The following is a 19,396-nucleotide window of genomic DNA, read 5'->3' as shown; positions in this document are numbered from 1 at the left end:
ATCTTTTCGTATCTAATAGAAATGGCGTTTTCAAAACTTACAGACGTTTCACACAGTTTCGGTATTACTGTCAGACATATGTTTGCAAAACATTACAGGATTACAATTCTTAATGTATTTCTGTGGAATATATTCTCTAATTTCATTATACATTGTACATTTTAAAATAACACAGAATTCATCTTCTTTAACATTTAAGTTGCGAAATTTGCAAATCCTGTCTTGTTTAGCTATATTATTTCCACGTCCGGTATCTACCTGTAATTGTTATGTATGGCCATCGAAATCGGAAATGTTAGGCATGTTCATCTGATGGACAAGATTACATCGTCCACGGTTACGAACATCAAAGTAAACACTCGCAGACTACTCGGACCAATTCCTTTAAGGAACACAACTGTTTCTACATGGATGAAGACATCACATGGGACAATGCCTATCAATAACCCCTCGATCACACTCGGATCTGACACGTGATCGCGTTGTGATGGAGTCTCTGTACATGGCCTCACAAAGAGGAACACATGTGTTGTATCAGGCCTGGCTTGACGTGGAGACCAATACTCTTATCGATGAGTTAGGGGTTAACATAATTACACGGCGATAGTAAATCAAACGGAAGAAGATAACCGGGTTACACAACGCCAGTGAAGGGTCGATTCCATCTGGCATAGAGAGTACGTGATACTCTCGCACCCATGATCACCAATGTTCTTTCTACACAGATAATCAGTTCCCCTTCCGATAGCAGATACCAGATCTGTTGGTAATAGCGTTATCCGGCATTATCGTGCGGAACACCATCGGCGGCGAGTCATAGTAAATCCAATGGCACTTGCAAATAACTGTACGTGTACGACTTGAATGAAGTGCCATTTGTACAGGGATCACTTCAGTTCTGAGCATGTTCTGTTTGGTACTGGAAGTCTGTCTGCTTAAGCTGTATTTTAATAACTGTACACGTGACGACAAAAACACCACTAACAAAACATGGAGGTTAATTGTCAGTTTTCACAAGACAAAAGTTTAGTATAAAGGACTCGTGGTGTGGGAAGTAGAGAAAATTGGATGTATGGAAATGAAATATTTGATGTCATGGAGAGGACTTGTTGGTGTGATGGTGACGCTCATCCATGAATCAAACACAGCCAAATTTTCGTTAAACAGTGACACAAGATGTTGATAAAAGCGACGAAATCATTTCCACATCGGAACGAAATGTCTGCTAAAAAAAGAGTCGGCTATAAGGTGAGCATGTGGTTCTTTGTTTAATGCCGCACTTAGCAATATTACTGCTCATAACGGCGGTCTGTAAATGACAGAGTCTGGAGTGACCGACATCATGAGATTCGTTCTTTCATCTGTTTGTGAATCACTATAAATAGTGATAACATCAGGTGAGTGTATCTCGCTCAGAAAAGTGTGCCCATGGGGATATCTAATTGTTGTGTAAATGTTTTACGCGAAAATATGACAGAAACTTGTGATCAAACCGATACATAGCAAACTATTCCATAAAAATTCACAAAAATATCTGAAGTGGTAAACCTATACTGGGCCATGTCACACACGTACAGATTCATCTTTTCCGGGAGCCAACGGCGAAACAAGTTAATGATTCGCCTAAACGTCGCCCAAAACCCAGAAAACATTGTCTGACGTAACCCGAAATGCACGTGAAACGCAACTCGTGAGCAACACAGTGGTGAAAAGAAGATGCCACGTTTGAGGCAAATCGAAAGAGAAAAAGCTGTCAGAATGACCTAATTTTAACATGGGGTTAAGCAACTTTCGACTGCACCCGAACAATTGTCATCAGACAAACAGGCAATAGACCTTCGAGGGGTCGATTACGTGTGACAACACCCGGTGAGTGAGTGAGTGAGTGAGTTAATATTTAACGTCACAATGGCAATATTGCAGTCATATCGTGACAAGAACATACTTAAATATATGGATATTATGAAAAAACTGTGGACGAAGGACAGTAAAACAGCTAAAATATCACAGTAAGAATTTAAAACTAGCATGAGAAATTAATACTAATAGCACTATTTGGACAGTACAATATACAACCCGGCTGCAGATCGCCAACAACTGACAACGCCTGGTGATGATCGCCACATCCGAACAATTTATCTGAGAAATCGTTCCAGGCGAGCTCGACGTTGGCGATATGTAATTTTCATCGACGAGAGTGGGTTTTGCTTGTACAATAATGACGACTGAATGACGACACCGCCGTAGGGAGTTCAGGAAGTCCGACTGTTTGGAGCCAGTCACGTGATGGTGAAGGATGGGGGATCTGCGGCGATCTCTAAACGAGACTTGTGATTATGCATGACTACCAGAATGTTCGAATATACAGTGATGAAACTTTGCGGCCAGTTGTTTTGCCATTTAACCAGGAACAACCGCGGGGCATTGTCTACCAACAATATAACGCTAAGCCTAAAAAGCAAGAGTATTTGCATAACGCTAACATCGTCAGTATGTTCTCCCGACATGAATCCGATAGAAAACGTATTGGACAGGGAAGGTCTTCAGTAACCCATGCTTGTCGCAGAAAGGCGACTAACAAGATCGGGCTGTCAGACTCACTGACTTTTTTGGCACATGTCACTGTATCCCAGGCTCGTAGATCCATGTTCATGGTATTGATCACTTATTTGTCTGGTCCAGGTTCAGTTATTTACAGCCGTATAGCTGGAGTATTGCTGAGTGCGCCATGAAACGGAATTCACCCACTCCCTCGTGAACATACTCGTGACTATCATCAGAAGGTGAAAACTGACAATGACCGACTTGGGAAGAAAAGCGATCAAGCTGAAGACCGACGTGAATCCAATTTCTGGTATCTGCGTCTTGATATTGCTAGAATATTGCTAAGAGCGGGGCAAAACTAAAATAACATATTCACAGCAAATTAGTCGATTACCGGGTGGGATGATTTGGTTCCATTTTCTTAGTTTTGAAGATTTTCCTGAGAATACTACCGTCACGAACGGCTGGTGTTGAATAACATCACCAGCGGTTAGCGATTATGTAACAATCGGACAATCAAACTTGTCACGGATTAGGAACCCCGCCACAGATTAGAGACCCGCCAGAAAGAAAGCCCGCGAAATCGGAGTTCAAACGATTCACTGGTTTCTACAGCTGTGCTGCTCTGCGCTCATAACGTATGCGCAGTGAGTAGGTTCGCGGAGCTTGAAACGAGTATGAGGTCGTGAGCAGTAGTCTCATCTTAGTTGTGTACACAAACAAGTAAATAATCTACTCGTTACATAAACAAAGACATGTTGATTGTGATAAACGGACTCTGTCACAGATAAAACTCAGTATCTGGTTTATTGACACCTATATAACTGCCTGCCTGTCTGTTAATGACAATATATAATGGACAACTTCAATCACTGACCAAATGCATTTTGAAATTGACACATATCGGGGTTATAAGCCATAAACGAGAGCCGGCTAAGATTTCGTCACACTTGAGTGCACACCCACCGGCTCTGACTTGGTTCGGAATCGCGGCTGCTTCGTTTCGAGGGAGGTAAACCCACGTACAAAATATTGCACTTTTGATTGAATTTTGTACTTTGTTTTTTCTTAATCAGTAATGCATTTATGTATCATGAATAAGTGATAACTGTGTTTTAATTATGTTTATTTTTTTTGCTTGCATGTGACCTTTAAGTAAAAAAAATAAAAAAAGTCCTAGACGCCTTATGAATTCCGCCCCTGAGTCGTACATATTTATTCTAATATATTGAATGACAATGTGAATGAACTATGAAACGTCTGTGACACAGTGACATCAAGTTGTTGCTTGTACATCAGTTTTTGTGGCATGAGTCATCCGAAACTACCAGCCGCCATTTTGTTTTCAGTGCTCAACAACGTTAGAGTTTCAGTCGATGTCAATCTAAACAAAGACGTATATACGTCTTTGGTCTGTGTAAACTTTGTTGCAATATTATTCGTTACACTTCTATACTGAACCCCAGTGTCGTCAGGAAACCTTTCAGACAAACCAGTGATAACACAGCTTACCAAATCTCGAAAGTTGACATTCGTACTTACTTTTTGAACGTTTGCACCCGGACGATTCCCACTGCTATTTTCCGTGCGATCGCATCCACACATGGAGCTCGCCAGCACAGTAAGCAAAATGTCGATGGCAATGTGGTATTGGTAATATTCAAAGACGTCACCTTGCGGAAATATTGGCTAATGGTAACCATGTCGGCAGAAACCCAAAAGTGTATATATAGAAGGTCAAATGTCTGATGTTTATGTGAATTTTCGTTCGTTGAGAGATCAGTGTCAGTGATCAGGGAATTTTGTTACTCCCACCGAGCCCGTAACAGTAGCTGTTGTGTGATTGGTTAAATCCGCTCGGCGGTGTTGCATTTGAATGTACGGTCCTAGGTTACCTGACGCGACCTCCTAGTGGGGTTTGTAAGATTCAGTACAGGAGTGTAACGAATAATACTGAGAACATGTTTACTTAGACTGAGTCGATGTTTTCATTGCTGTATGTTGTAATTTATGGTTCAGTTGTTATGGCTGGCACAGCAAGAAAGAGCATAATTGCACCGATACATGTGACGATTGTCAATAATGAACCCAAGTTCAAACGAGCCGTAGTTGATTGAACGTGAAGAGCAGAGCTACCAATGCCATCACCCAAATGGGCCGGCTAATGGCCACACGTTAGTTGCCGTCTACGACAAGCATAGATACTTGAAGATCTATTCTAATTTGAATCCTGAAAAGCACCGAAAAGAATGCATCGTAATTATGCTTTTCCAGATTGGCAAAAATATTCATCATCATCCACAAACACATATACTGTGACGCATGCTTACACATACACTGTGACGCATGCTTACACATACACTGTGACGCATGCTTACACATACACTGTGACGCATGCTTACACATACACTGTGACGCATGCTTACACATACACTGTAACGCATGCTTACACATACACTGTGACGCATGCTTACACATACACTGTGACGCATGCTTACACATACACTGTGACGCATGCTTACACATACACTGTGACGCATGCTTACACATACACTGTGACGCATGCTTAAGCCAAAGGCAACTCACCCCTAAACCCAGACAAACAAGTGACTGAGAGCAAGAGCAACAACCCACTTCATTGGGAGACGATGACCAAAAACTGGTAATCGAACCTGACTGATTGTGAGTTGTGGACATGTGATCCTGTGGTTGACTCAGGCGGCTGAAAACTTCTATCCCCAAACAACCGTTCTTGGCTACTATTGGAATGAATGGTTGTATGTATGTTTATTTTACCAATGCGTACAAATGGAAATGTCGACTATGTCTAACCCTGTGTATATAAAGGTCATTCTAATGAGGTTAAGAAACAACAGCTTTTTGTCGTCGCACGATAGAGATACCCTGTAGTTAAAACAAGCAATGTAAGATTCAATATGCATTAAAATAAGATTTGTCATGGATATGATAAGCATACATCACACATTCTTCCAGACTAATGCCAAGCTCAACTGTCACATAGAGTGGATACACTACGGCTATAAGCTGTTTCTAACATTGAGTAACGAGAGGAGTGAGCTAGGAGACGCAGTTCAATTTCGAACATAGGTATAATATGGAAAGGCAATTCGCCCTCTCTCTTTTATTTTGTACTCTCTCACACTCCCTTGCTCAAGCACATTAAGAGATCAAACTCTTGGAATGGCTTTCATGACGAATGGTCTTGGAGAATACGACAAGCCCATGACACCATCCAACGAAGGCATCTGTCCATCCACAGGGACAAATTTGAACCTTTGGATCATGGTGGTCAGGAAGAGGAATAACTCCATCCGGGCCATCGACTCGCCCAGACACACCCTTCGACCTGAAACATTTCAAACATGAGAATTTAAATCTCCCACATGCTTTTTGTCAGGAAATACAAAACCTACTCCCGTTAGTATCTTTCATATATTCCTTTTACTCGACACTGTATGTATATATGTGTGTGTATTTGAAAACCAGATTTATTATGCATGAATGACATTTGGTTGTCATTTGTTGCTGTTTTTCCCCCAGCAACTTAACTCACCCAGAGAGAAGGGAATGAACTCATCCTTCTTTACAATCTTGCCACTGTCGTCAAGGAAACGGTCAGGTCGGAAGTTGTCTGGGTCACCCCACACATCCGGGTCTTGTAGGACGGAGTCAAGCATCACGATGACTTGAACACCTTTTGGAAAGGTGAAGCCCCTGAACTGGATATCGTGGGGAACGGTGTGAGGAAGAGCTGTAGGTGCGATATCAGCTCTTCTCAACACTTCCATAATGGTTGCCTCCATGTAGGGCAGGTTGACCTTGTCCTTCATGGAGGGACGCCTACTCTGGCCGACGTTTTCCTGGATCTCTCGGAAACACCTTTCCTGTATTTCCGGGTTGTGGAGTAAGTAGACCATGGTCCATCGAATTGTAGTAGCCGTGGTTTCTGTCCCGGCCACGAATAGGTCTGCTATAACCCTTTGCAGGTTCTCCACTGAAACAAGTAATCTGTTCGATAATATTTCGACTCCCAACGTGTGTACGAGATGAAATATTGCTAAAAGCGGCAAAACAAAAAACTCACTCACTCACCCTCCCACCAACAGACGGCACCAGGGATAAATTTAATTTCACCCCTTTGATCCAGAAATAAACATAACGAACGTTATCAAATAAAGGTTCTCTAATCTATGTGAAGTGTCTTTTCCCCATCGTTGCACATGGAAACACCATGAGAGATGTGCATGAAGTTGGTGTCTTTCTTTCCTCTGTTACCTCTATAACTACTTACACTCACTCTGTAAAGACATCACCAGTTATACGCGAACTGCATATATACGGTTTGTCTTCCAAGAGCATAACGGATGTCAAAAGGGAGTGACAAAATCGGTATGCTTACAGTCTAAGGTCGTATCTTCTTTGTGTTTTCGAAGTCTCATTTCCTTGACGTAAGCGTGGATGAAGTCGTCCACGTTGTCATCGTCGTGATTCTTCACGTGTTCCTCTACCATAGGGTCCAGTAGCAGTGATTCGACTTTCTTGACATTCGCCATTGTTTTCTTAAACTTGAATAGATCCCCTGGCAGAAAGCGCACAATAGGCAGCACATTCAGCACTGCAGCCGCTCCGACGTTGGCAAAAGTGTCCTCCATGCCCTTTAAAAAAGTAATAAAAAGAGGGTCACTATATTCAAATCGTTTTCCGAAAACAATAGAAGAGATGACATTGGACATGACATCCCACAAGCCTCCCTTGCACGTTTTATAGGCTGCGTTCTCGATGCACTGCTGTTCTCAATGCCGATGGTGGACATACCCGTTATTGAGCTTGTGACATGGTCGTTTGACCCTTGACAGGCTTGTGGACTCGTGACGTCATTGTGATTGACTTTTCAAATGAAATTCTCCCGACTTGTTATGGTCTCATGATCGATCTATTAAAGTTTATATGTACCTTTGACATTGTTATCGTACTTATCAATTGAGATAATACTTTGACAATGCAGTTTCTTCATGGGGAAAAAGTATAATATATTCACACAGAAATAACGCAAGTCAAGTATAAAGAACATATGTATGTAATTTGCAATATTAAATAAAAGAAATACGAACAGGGTCAGACAGACAAAAAACTGAGTCAAGGCATTTCACTGGCTACCAGGACTGATGACATTATTAAGTTTTCGAAAGGTAAAGGGGTTGACAAGAACGGATCTCGCTTGTGTTGACGGGAAATGTGCTGACCCTTGGACGACCGCTCCGAGGAAGGTCATCTATGGTCTGTGTATCAATGTATCGATGCTGGAGACGGTAAATCGTGGTTACGTGCAATATAAATAAATAAATATATAATAAATAAATAACGGGCAACATTTTGGACAGACATCCCTGCTTCCAACCGTCAGATAGCCTGATTTCTTTCAATTTGAGTTAAACGTTAATGAACAACGAGTGACAGACCCAACTTTTGTGCAGTCTTATAACCAGCAGTGGTTACAACAATACGTGCATGCATGATAAACCAGGGTGGGGGTGGGGTTACGGATGGGGGTTTGGGGTTGGGGCTGGGGACGTCTGTGAGGCTGATTTCAATAGCACCACGATGACCATACTTCCGTCTATTAGAGCTGTTTCTATTAGTGATCGGTATTGGCATCGCAAATCTGGACAGGTACTCTTATCTCTAGTACATGACATTTCTTATCAAAGGTCTTTCTCATGCCGGGTACGCGGTGGGTGAGCTGTCAAAGGCGCCAGGCTACTAATCCAGTGAGTTTGAAGTGTCGGGATCGAGTCCACCTGTGACCGGGTGTAGAAACCTTGGAGTCAGCTTTGTGTGCGGTACACAACCCTGTGCACTTAAAAGAACCCACGATTCCGTTGGTAGATAATCAGATGGTGGTCACACAAATACGTGCAAACACCTAGTTGCGGGTATAACAACGTGCAGTAAAGTACCGCGACTATCTGTCCCAAGTCCACCCATCTGTGAATGGGTACCTCGTAAGGATGGGAAAGCCACATTAACTCGGTGCGCATGGTAGGCTGCAAGAGTTGTATGATTCCCAGGAAGTTGAGATTGAAAATTCTTTGCGTCGTTGTGATGGTCATTTAATGATCGAGGGAGGATATCGGCGCTATACAAATATCTAGTAGTGTGTATAGTATAGTATGTCTTAGCTAAGATACATGACGCTCGCTCGCAGGTAAGAATTCCGTCCGTAACCCCGCTTGAAAAGTAGAAATGTAATTCGTTATTAAGATTATTTCAAGGGTTTTAGCGTAAGGTTTAAGGGTTAGGTTTAGTGTTAGGGTTACTTTCATATATTGGGCAATGATAATAAGACGGGAGTTACGGGCCAAAATCTTTCACGCTCACGTACACAAATGCTGTGAACCACCCCTGTCTGCCAAAGGAAATCATTTAAAGCACTTTGTCGATTATTGCGGACGAAAAACGTATATGAATGACTTCTTTGTGTTTATACCTACAAGTGCGTCCTGTTTTCGTTATAAATATCGAGAGGTAAATATTTGCAAGCCATCAAACATCTCTGTCGAACTCTCGCTAAGTGTATATGTTGAGAGACATTTCATCTGAGTGAATATTTAGGACGATTATAAGACTGTAAACCAGCACGGGGGGGGGGGGGGGGGGGGGGGGGGGGGTCCAATGTGGAGCAACTCACATGCAGATGTGTGAAGCAAAACACGTGCTGATATAATAAACGGAAACACTATCGACATGCGACATGGTGCAACGCACGTGGTCAGGTGGTGTGTGAAAATTCAGATCAGAATGCAGTGTGGGGCAACGCACGAGCACGTAATCATGTGGTGTGTGGAAATACAGTGAAAGCTGTCTAAACCGGCACTCATCGGGACTGAAGAAATAGACCGGTTTAGACAGCATGCTGGGTTGTGGAGCTGGTGATAAATGTACAAGCTACGGGTGGAACTGAGACTTTATCCTGATGTTGACAACATGTCGGATTGGACAGATGCCGGTTTTGGCAGCTTCCACTTTACTGGTGAAAATGTGATATGGGGCAGCGGACGTACTCCTAACGATGTTGGAATTACAGGTGGGGATGTGATTTGGAAATGATATTTTTATCGTTTGACGGACGAATGAAATTGAAATTACTTTCTCCTAGCGTAGGGGAATGCAACAAAGGGTGTAATTCAAGCGTAGATGGCGCCTAATAAGAGTATATATAAGGCGTATGGTATTTGAATTATCATCCTCGCTTGTTTTCTAAATGTTTCAGGCCCGTCGTCAGATGATCAGTTCGTTGCTGTGGCAGAGGCTCGTCGCAGCCGGCCATGATTAGTGCCGAAGAGGCTTGTCGCCATTTGAGAGGATTGTCGCCTGTTTGAGAGGTTTGTCGCCATTTTGAAAGGGTTGTCGATGTCTGCCATGCTTGGTGCAGACTGAGAGGCTTGTCGCTGTTTGCTTGGCATATACAGCGCTGCGTGAGAGGCTTGTCGTCAGTGTTTGAAAAGCTTGCAGAACACAGGTGAAGATCCCAGAAGATCATATGGTCATGCTGTACTGTAGGAAATCATGACACCTACCTTTTCCTCTAGCCATGAAGTCATTTAGTGTAGTGTGAGGCCTGTCAGAAAAGACGTCGGCATTCTTGACAATGGCTTCTCTCAGAGTGCTGTAGCCGTTGAGGACGATGACTGGTTTGTTGAACAGGTACACACTGAAGATGTCTCCATATTGTTGCCTGAGTTTCCTGAACGTGACCCTGGGATCAGAGCCCATGGAGAGGGCATTCCCAAAAAACGGGAGGAGAGTGGGTCCTGGAGGGAGTCCTGTGGGTCGCCTTGTCAGCAGCCATAACAAAATTAGCACAGCCACACACAGAAACACAGTTGTAGGACTGAAGGCGAATATATCCACCATTGTTGTCTGCTGCCCTCTTCTCGAAACGTATGTATTCCTAATGATGTGAGCCCACGATATGTTTATAATTGTATACTGTAATATACTGCCTGATGCAACCACATGCAGTAATTCAGCCGTTACATCGAATCAGCCGAATAACATGACAAGGAGGGAACACGTATAGGCAGTTTTACACAGTCCAGTATTTGAATCACCTTATTGGTATTCCTGTATTGCGCGATCTCAGTCTGTTTTGAACTTTGTATTCAGATACATCGGCAAACCATTAGATTGAATCAGCGTAAATACGCAGTCTTGCTAAGTGCAGTATATGGGTCACCTCCGTGCGAGAGCAACTACCAAAGGCGGGTGTCCCATATATTGCGCAATCTCAGCCTGTTTTGTCCTTCACTATTGATCAAGGTATTTAGATAAGCCTGACGACTGCTCTAGGGGCTAAACAGGCCCACTTGTTACAAATCAGCTGAGGAAATAATTTAAAGAATTATTCCCTGAAACGTCTCTCTTGGATTTTTGGGTGAACGAATTCTAAACTCCTGTTAGTGTTTTCTAGGCAATTGTCGACATAACGTGATATAACTAAATATCCCTGCTCAGTTGTTCATCTCTAAATTTATGTCTACTAATGTGTGTTTGTTTTCAGACATCCCACCCCATCACCCATTCCACCCACCCCATCCCACCTCATCCCATCACCGATTCGTGTGGGTCCGATGAAGCAGACTGGCTCTAGGCTCATTGTAAACAACTGAATGGAGGCGATTTTACAATAAACAATCCACATATTTCATATAAATATGTAACACTGAGCCTCGTGAACTGCCTAAGGAAAAGAAATGCTTCTTATAGAAAAGCATTCTTTATTGAATCACAAAAGACATAGGAAAATCTAAATCTAAACATAAGAAACATTGTGTCATCAGTACAACCATTGTATACCCAGTGTGATCATTGCAGACACGTTTACACGAAAAACAATGCTTTTCAAGATCATGCGAGAGAAATTACAGTTTGGTCAGCTTGACCTGAACTTCTCTACATATGCATGATCCGGGAGGTCAAAGGGCACAAAGGGTCGAGTTACCTTCATTAAATAGGCGAGCAGACAATGTTATCAGTGTTGCGTTCCTGCGAAAAATAGATACAGAATAGGTACAGAATAGGTACAGATGGATCAGAACCTGTCCCGGACAACAATACTTGTAAAAATCAATCATTTCATGTTTTAATTGAATTGTTTATACAGTCATATGCTATCTAGTTTGGTTTTCTAACGTTACAACGTACAGACATCAGTTACTCTCACAGCCCGATTCACTTTCGCTGTCACTCCCTACATCCAGTTCAGGTATCACTGGAATTACCAGTTCCTACTGCTGCCCGCTGCCTAAAAGCCCGAAACGGAAACATTAAACCATCTGTAGGTTCTTGTTTAAAGAAAGTTAGGATATTGCTGACGATTTCTTGACAGATGTCAAAAGGCGACCTTGTCTCGGCTGCTCGGACATGGTGACTATCAACTGACAAAGGTTCATCCTTCACAATAACAGAACAAGCTGTAACAGCGGCAATAAAAAATGTTTTCACTATAACTGCTGAGGCGGCTATACTTAATATCAGATTCGAACCTCTGAAAAGTATAGTATCATCAGTGATGGGAACAAGTGTGTCAAGTTCCTGTTTCACTGGCCGTCTGGTTTCTTAGAATTATACGACAGATCCGGTCAGTCCAGATGGTGAAATCTTTGGGCTTTCAGAGGCATGACTTGACAAACACTTTCTTCCACTCTGGATTATTATACGTGTTGGGATCATATATTGGTAAAAAGCAGACGACACCTCGCTGTTATCTAAACACTACCCACTGACTCACATAAAGTGACTAAACTCTTGGAATGGCTTTCATGACGAATGGTTTTGGAAAATGGGTTAAGCCCACGATTCCATCCAACGACGGCATCTGACCATCCACGGGGATAAACTTGAACCTCTGGATCATGGTGGTCAAGAATAGAAATAACTCCATCCGAGCCATGGACTCACCTAGACACACCCTTCGACCTGAAATATTTCAAATGTTCGGTATTAAAGTGAGTGAGTATGTGAGTGAGTTTAGTTTTACGACGTACTCAGCATTTTTTTGTTAAAAGTGGATGCTTACAAATGAAGTTTTTAATAGAAAGAGAGTCATAAAAGATTGCATATTGTTTATGTAATAAGGGGACATTATTGGTAAATCTTTCATTTAATGTCAAAGATGAGCTATGCTGTAGTCGACGAACTGCTTTGATTGTTTGGGTTGTTCCTTGACGCCGCACAATATTCCAGTTATATGGCGGCGGTCTGTAAATAATTGAGTCTGGACCAGACAATACAGTGATCAACAGTATAGGCATCGATATACGTAATTGGGAACCGATGACATGTGTCAACCAAGTCAGGGAGTCTGATCACCCGATCCCGTTAGTCGCCTCTTACGACAAGCACACTCGCCTTTTGTGGCAAGCATGAGTTGCTGAAGACCTATTTTACACCGTACCTTCACGGGTCTCGGTTTTAGACATCCTACATAATTTTTGTCAGGCAATACAAGCCTTACGTGTATCAATATCATTAGTAAATATAATATGGGTGTAGTTCGGTTCCGAGAATGTGTTTACTTAAAAATATGTATTGATGGCTGTAATAATATATAATTCTTTCATACATGAATAACATTTGGTGTTGTTTGTATGTCTTAAGCCAAAGTTGATTAGCGTTCTAAATAGATATATTTGCATAAACACAAATTCGGACTAACGAGTTACTGATATGTGATATGTTTGGAAACGTCCTTATTCAGCAGGTAGAACGATCAAGTTTAAAATACAACCATATGTAATCGTTTGTAAAGAAAACACTACAATGTGGAATTCGGTTTGAAAGATTAGCCATTTATTGCTGGTTCTCCCAGCGACTTAACTCACCCAGGGAGAAGGGAATGAACTCATCCTTCTTTACAATCTTGCCACTGTCGTCAAGGAAACGCTCAGGCCGGAAGTTTTCTGGGTCACCCCACACATCCGGGTCTTGTAGGACGGAATCAAGCATCGCAATGACTTGACCACCTTTCGGGAAGGTGAAGCCCCTGAACTGGACATCGTGGGGAACAGTGTGAGGAAAACCTGTTGGTGCGATATCAGCTCGTCTCAGCACTTCCATAATGGTTGCCTCCACGTAGGGCAAGTTGACCTTGTCCTTCATGGAGGGACGTCTACTATGGCCGATGTTTTCCTGGATCTCTCGGAAACACCTTTCCTGTATATCCGGATTGTGGAGGAAGTAGACCATGGTCCATCGAATTGTAGTAGCCGTGGTTTCTGTCCCGGCCACGAATAGGTCTGTTATAACCTGTTTTAGGTTCTCCACTGAAACAAGTTCCAAGATAAGCCTTTTGTTGAAATATAACGACTCTGAAACACTGCATGAAGTTAAACTGCAATGAAACTGAACTTGAAACATTTGACACATAAAGTATAATTAGAAGAGATAAGGCGCAAATGCAAGATTATGTATTCACAGTGCAATCATTGTGCAAATGCATGTGCATACGAAAGTAAGGTCTTTCAAACAATTTCTTCTCTCCTCTATAACGGCAGAAGTATATCCTCAGAATTAGCTACTTTGTGAATACCATCTTACTGACCTTGATACAAACCCTAAGGCTGAATCAGTGAGTGAGTTGAAATTTAAAGTCAGTATATCAGCCATACTGTGAGTGAGTTAAGTTTAGCGCCGTACAACATGAGCATCGATTTGCGTTATTGGAAACGGTGTCAAGCAAGCCAGCGAGCCTGACCATGCGACCCCATTAGTCGCCTCTTACGACAAGCATAGTCGCCATTTATAGCACGCATGGGTTGCTGAAGGCCTACTTTACCCCGGGCCTTCACGGGTCTTCAACCATACTGAACCAAATAGGGATATGTCAATACTCTATATGATCTGCTGTCCTCCTTACATGTACATGGATACAATGAACGCAGGGATCGAGACTGGTGGGATTGGTGAAATGCACCATTTTTGTTTATCTTTCCACTACATGCTGACACACAGTGGTATCATTGAACTCATATCAACATCCACTCCCTAAACATATTATCCGTAGCACATGGACTACATATACCATTTCTCACCCAAACGGAGAAACGAAAGGAAAAAGCGAGTTGAAATCAAATTAGTCTTAACTTGGTTCAGTATGCTTACAGTCTAAGGTCGTGTTCTCCTGTTTTTCATTGCGAAGTCTCATTTCCTTGATGTAGGCGTGGATGAAGTCGTCAACGTTGTCACCGTCATGTTTCTTCATGTGTTCCTTTGTCATAGGGTCAATGAGCAGTGATTCGATTTTCTTGAAATTCTGCATTGTCTTCTTAAACTTGAATAGATCCCCTGGCAGAAAACGCACAATGGGCAGCACATTCAACACTGCAGCCGCTCCGACGTTGGCAAAAGTGTCCTCCATGCCCTTTAAAAAAGTAATAAAAAGAGGGTCACTATATTCAAATCGTTTTCCGAAAACAATAGAAGAGATGACATTGGACACTGCGTTGTGAACCAGGCGTCTGCAGTCAAACCCTTGTCCTCGTTCTGCTTCCAAGGCCTCCATAAACTGTGAGATTTCTTCGTGTATTTTGTCCTCCATTATGTTCCTGCCTGCACCGAACTCTCTGAGAGTGTTGAGGGTGAATCGTCTTTGTTCGCGCCAGAGGTCTCCAGACGTGCCACCAACACCTGGACAAGAAATGATATAAAAAGTATTTCAGCTTAAGTTTCTAAAGGAAAACACGACTGAATCACAAATCCACCAAGGTTGGCCTTTGAAAAGGGAGAGTTTTGTTTTCAAGCGAGTGATTTAATATTTAATGCTCTATCGGCAATATTTCAGTCATTTCGTGGCGAGAACATATTTGACATTGAAAGGGAAGATGTGTATAATATAGGCACATAAAAAAACTGCATTTTAAAAATATTATCCCAGTTGATAAGTACGATAACAATGTCAAAGGTACATGTAAACTTTGTTCGCGTCAGAGATCTCCGGAGGTGCCAACAACACCTGTACAAAAACTTCATCAACTGACATAGTTATTTCAAAACACGTTACAATAGGAAAACACGACAGAAACACAGAAACACAAAGGCTGACCACTGAAAAGAGTCTTGTTTTCAGGAATATATTCATAATAATATCGTAATCAATTGTTAATTCTGTTTTATCGTTCTTTACCAAGCTATATGACTAATCACTAATTTTTGGGAAAGTATGGTAAGGTGATATCTTATGGTATGTGCGGATGTATGTTTTGATAAGTGGTGTCTACATTTATATCTTGACCAGTATAGCGGGTGCAGATCGACTTGTCTTTAAGTTAGCAGTGTATAAAATAGTGTTAAATGTGGCCTGTCCACGGATAGGCTATCCCAAAAAAACCTATTTCAAATATTTTCTAAGACCAAAGGACATTTATTTTACAGCCCGTCCTTCACGAAAATAGAACGTCAAGGATGTCATGATGGGCAATATTTTATACACTGAATATAGGGATTCAGTAACAAATTATATCTCGTTAAGAAACTAAACCGATGTACAAAACATAGCATACATCTGATGTTTGGGCATTATCTTAAAGATGCCTTTGAGGAGCGGATCAAAGAATGCTGCATAATGGGGCTTCGAACAGACATAACGCCAGAACGCTCCGATGTGCAAGGCTGGCCAACATCGACTAAACTCAACGCGTCAGTCAGAGTGGCTTGACATCTGACCGTCCTGAGGTAGGGGACCGAGAATGACCACCCAGCAACAGCACCATGTGATATGGAACAAAGCAGGATTGCTGATTATGTGATATGAAGCAACAACTATGAGAATGTTACCTGGGTCAACGTTGATATGGTGCATGGAAAATACAGGATGTGATGCGGAACTACATGTCGTACTGTAGGAAATCATGACACCCACCTCGTCCTTTTGTAATGATGTCATTTATTGTGTTGTGAGGCCTTTCAGAAAAGACGTCGGCATTCTTGACAATGGCTTCTCTCAGAGTGCTGTAGCCGTTGAGGACGATGACTGGTTTGTTGAACAGGTACACACTGAAGATGTCTCCATATTGTTGCCTGAGTTTCTTAAAAGAGATCCGGGGATCGGAGTCCATGGAGAGGATATTGCCAAAAAAAGGGAGTAGAGGGGGACCTGGAGGGAGCCCTGAGGGTCGCCTTGTCAGCAGCCATAAGAAAACTACCACGGCTACACACAGCAACACAGTTGTAGGACTGAAGGCGAATATGTCTATCATTGTCCTCTTCTCGGAACGTATGTATTCCTAATGATGTGGGCCCACGATGTGTTTGTAAGTGTGTACTGCGATATACTGCCTGATAAAGCTCCTGGAGAAACTCGTTAAACTGACTGTGCCGCTGGCATAAGTGCAGTATGTGGGTCACCCCCGTATAAGTTGACTAGCAACTATCATGGACGGTTGTCCGATAGATTACGCAATAAGGGCCTTTTTTTTATTGCCCCGTTGTAAAATTACATCTGTGACGGTATTCCATTGTCTGCTAGCTCCAATACTTTTCAGGAATGGAACGATGTGTACGAGTTTCAAATTAAAGAATTCAGAAAGATTCCCAATACTTTGAATCCAGTATAAGTAGGGTTTTATTCAGGGGGGCCGAGACTCATTGCTTTAAGGAATGGAGAGTTACTCGAACATTACCCTATGCGTACTGATTGAAAACGTCGTTGGTGTTAATTCGTTCCTGCTCTTTGACCATTGTCGAAAGCGGAACTCTGGCCAATTGTGGCATGGATAAGTACGTCAAACTGAAGATATCACTATGTGTTTGAGTTTCCTCTGTATGTAGACTGCATAATGAGTGACAGCAGATTGGGCTCGGTAACTCTCTTATGACGTGACAATTCACACTCGTCAGTGTGGACAAGGGGCAGAATTGGTCTTCAGCACCCGACTGCTGATGTGTAAGAGTTCCTTACTGTGTGTTGCGCCACTATGCCGCTACGAGATTCTGTTAATTGAGAGCAAAGGAGCCTGGATCCGTATTCCTTTGGCAAAGCATACCACTTGGACCCTGACTTTGTGGCATGGGCCTGGTTCTATCATTAGCTGGCCACGCCTGGGAGACATTTGACGACAGACTTTTCTTAGCTTTCCAATTACAGTTATTGATGAGGTTAAATTACGCTCACATGGCAGAAGTCGAGCCATGATAATATTTGTCTCCAATTTCTTTTCATTTCTTGAATCAGACTGACGTTAAATTAGTAGATAAGTACTGTTATTTGTGTCGTGTTCTCTGGAGTATAACACTCTTATATATCTGGTGTCAGGAAGTTGGATACCCGTACTATTTAACATCGTTCATGTTGACACTCTGTGGTGTGGTCAAAACGTTTGTGTCGGATCACTGGATTGTCTGGTTCAGAATCGATTATTTACAGATCGTCGCCATATAGCTGAAATATTGTTGGGTGCCGCGTAAAACAAAACTCACTCACTCACATAAGATGCCAGATTGATTTAAATATTCTTATCTAATACTTTATGCATAACATAACTTTGGTAGGAGTTTAAACTTGCATTCGTTCGAAATAGCTTAATTCAGTTCATAACTGCTCTTCTTTACGTACTTATATACATGCCCAGTTTCACCAAGAATAGTTTTCTGGGACGTTTTAAATAGATGTTTAAAAAATATTCTTGTATCGTTTCATTTGTGATCATATCTAGTATCCAGAGGATTTACTGTCCAAAATGGTGCAAACAGCTTAACAAGAGACCATGTTAACTGTGAGAAAACAATATAAAACATACACATCTAAACTTTAATTAAGAACCACCCATTTTTCAGAAAAGTTAAACATTCAAATCATTACAAGTGTAATCTCCTTTCTGACTCAATGTAAAAGAGGAATGATTTTGCTGAAGGGATGGCCTGCACTATCACTGCATAAATAACGAAGCCGATGGTTATCTTTGAGACCAATTTATTGGAGTTATGGGAATAAGCGTCAAAACGACCATTTCATTAAGTCTTAAAAGTATCATTGTCCAGTCCATACTGGTATTTCCAATGTCAAACGTTCAAGTTGAATATGCTTGTTGTCATGAGGGCAATCTCTGGAAACTGTTTAGTCAGTATCGGGAGTATCCACCCCTCATATGAATCACATTTTCAACACACCTTCTCATGCTTGAAATGAGACGTGTGATCGTAATCGTCGGGAGTCTCTGCCACTCCTCGTGAAGAGCCTGTTGCAGTTCATCCACATTCTCCACAAGAGGAGCTCTAGCTCTCACTTGGTGCCCGAGGTAATCCCATGAATGTTCTATGTGATTAAGATCCGGGCTTTTTGCTGGCCATGTAATAGTGTCAGTAGCATTGATCCTCAAATGATCGACTACTGATCTGGCATCATCCATGAATAGGGGACGACTGGCAAGTGTGTGATTGTCAAAATGGGGTATTACGGCACCATCCAAGATGTGACGTTGATAACGTTGGCCGCTTAACGTTCCCGGTATTGTGATTAGTCGTAGGACGCACATTTCCCACACCATCACTGAGCCACCACCAGAGTGGACTCTGCGCCAGTACCTAAGATTTTGGTTTTGGCTTAACCTGCACCACGCCAGGCGTTTTTGTATGTGTCTGTCCGTTCTATAGAATCACTGAATGCACAATAAATTTTGCCTTTTGGCTTACAGAAATATTTTGAACGTAATGTCTCTAACACAAAGATATGCTTAATGTTGGAATATTGAGAACTGAAACCTTCTAGAGAACCTTTCCCAAAATATTCGTCTGAAATGAACTTTAAAACTTTTCTCCTCTCAGGCGCCAAACTGGA

General features: G+C 42.1%; 1 pseudogene; it reads right to left on the bottom strand.

Annotated features, from left to right (window-relative positions):
• Window positions 1-5,649: 5,649 nt before the first annotated feature.
• Window positions 5,650-16,820, bottom strand: LOC137257484 (vitamin D(3) 25-hydroxylase-like; annotated as a pseudogene).
• Between the last annotated feature and the right edge of the window lie 2,576 nt (window positions 16,821-19,396).

The sequence above is a fragment of the Haliotis asinina genome, chromosome 12 (genome assembly GCF_037392515.1).
Source record: "Haliotis asinina isolate JCU_RB_2024 chromosome 12, JCU_Hal_asi_v2, whole genome shotgun sequence".
Classification (NCBI taxonomy): Eukaryota; Metazoa; Mollusca; class Gastropoda; order Lepetellida; family Haliotidae; genus Haliotis; species Haliotis asinina.
The sequence above is the reverse complement of the archived record's forward strand: the minus strand, read 5'-3'. Positions and strand labels throughout refer to the sequence as shown.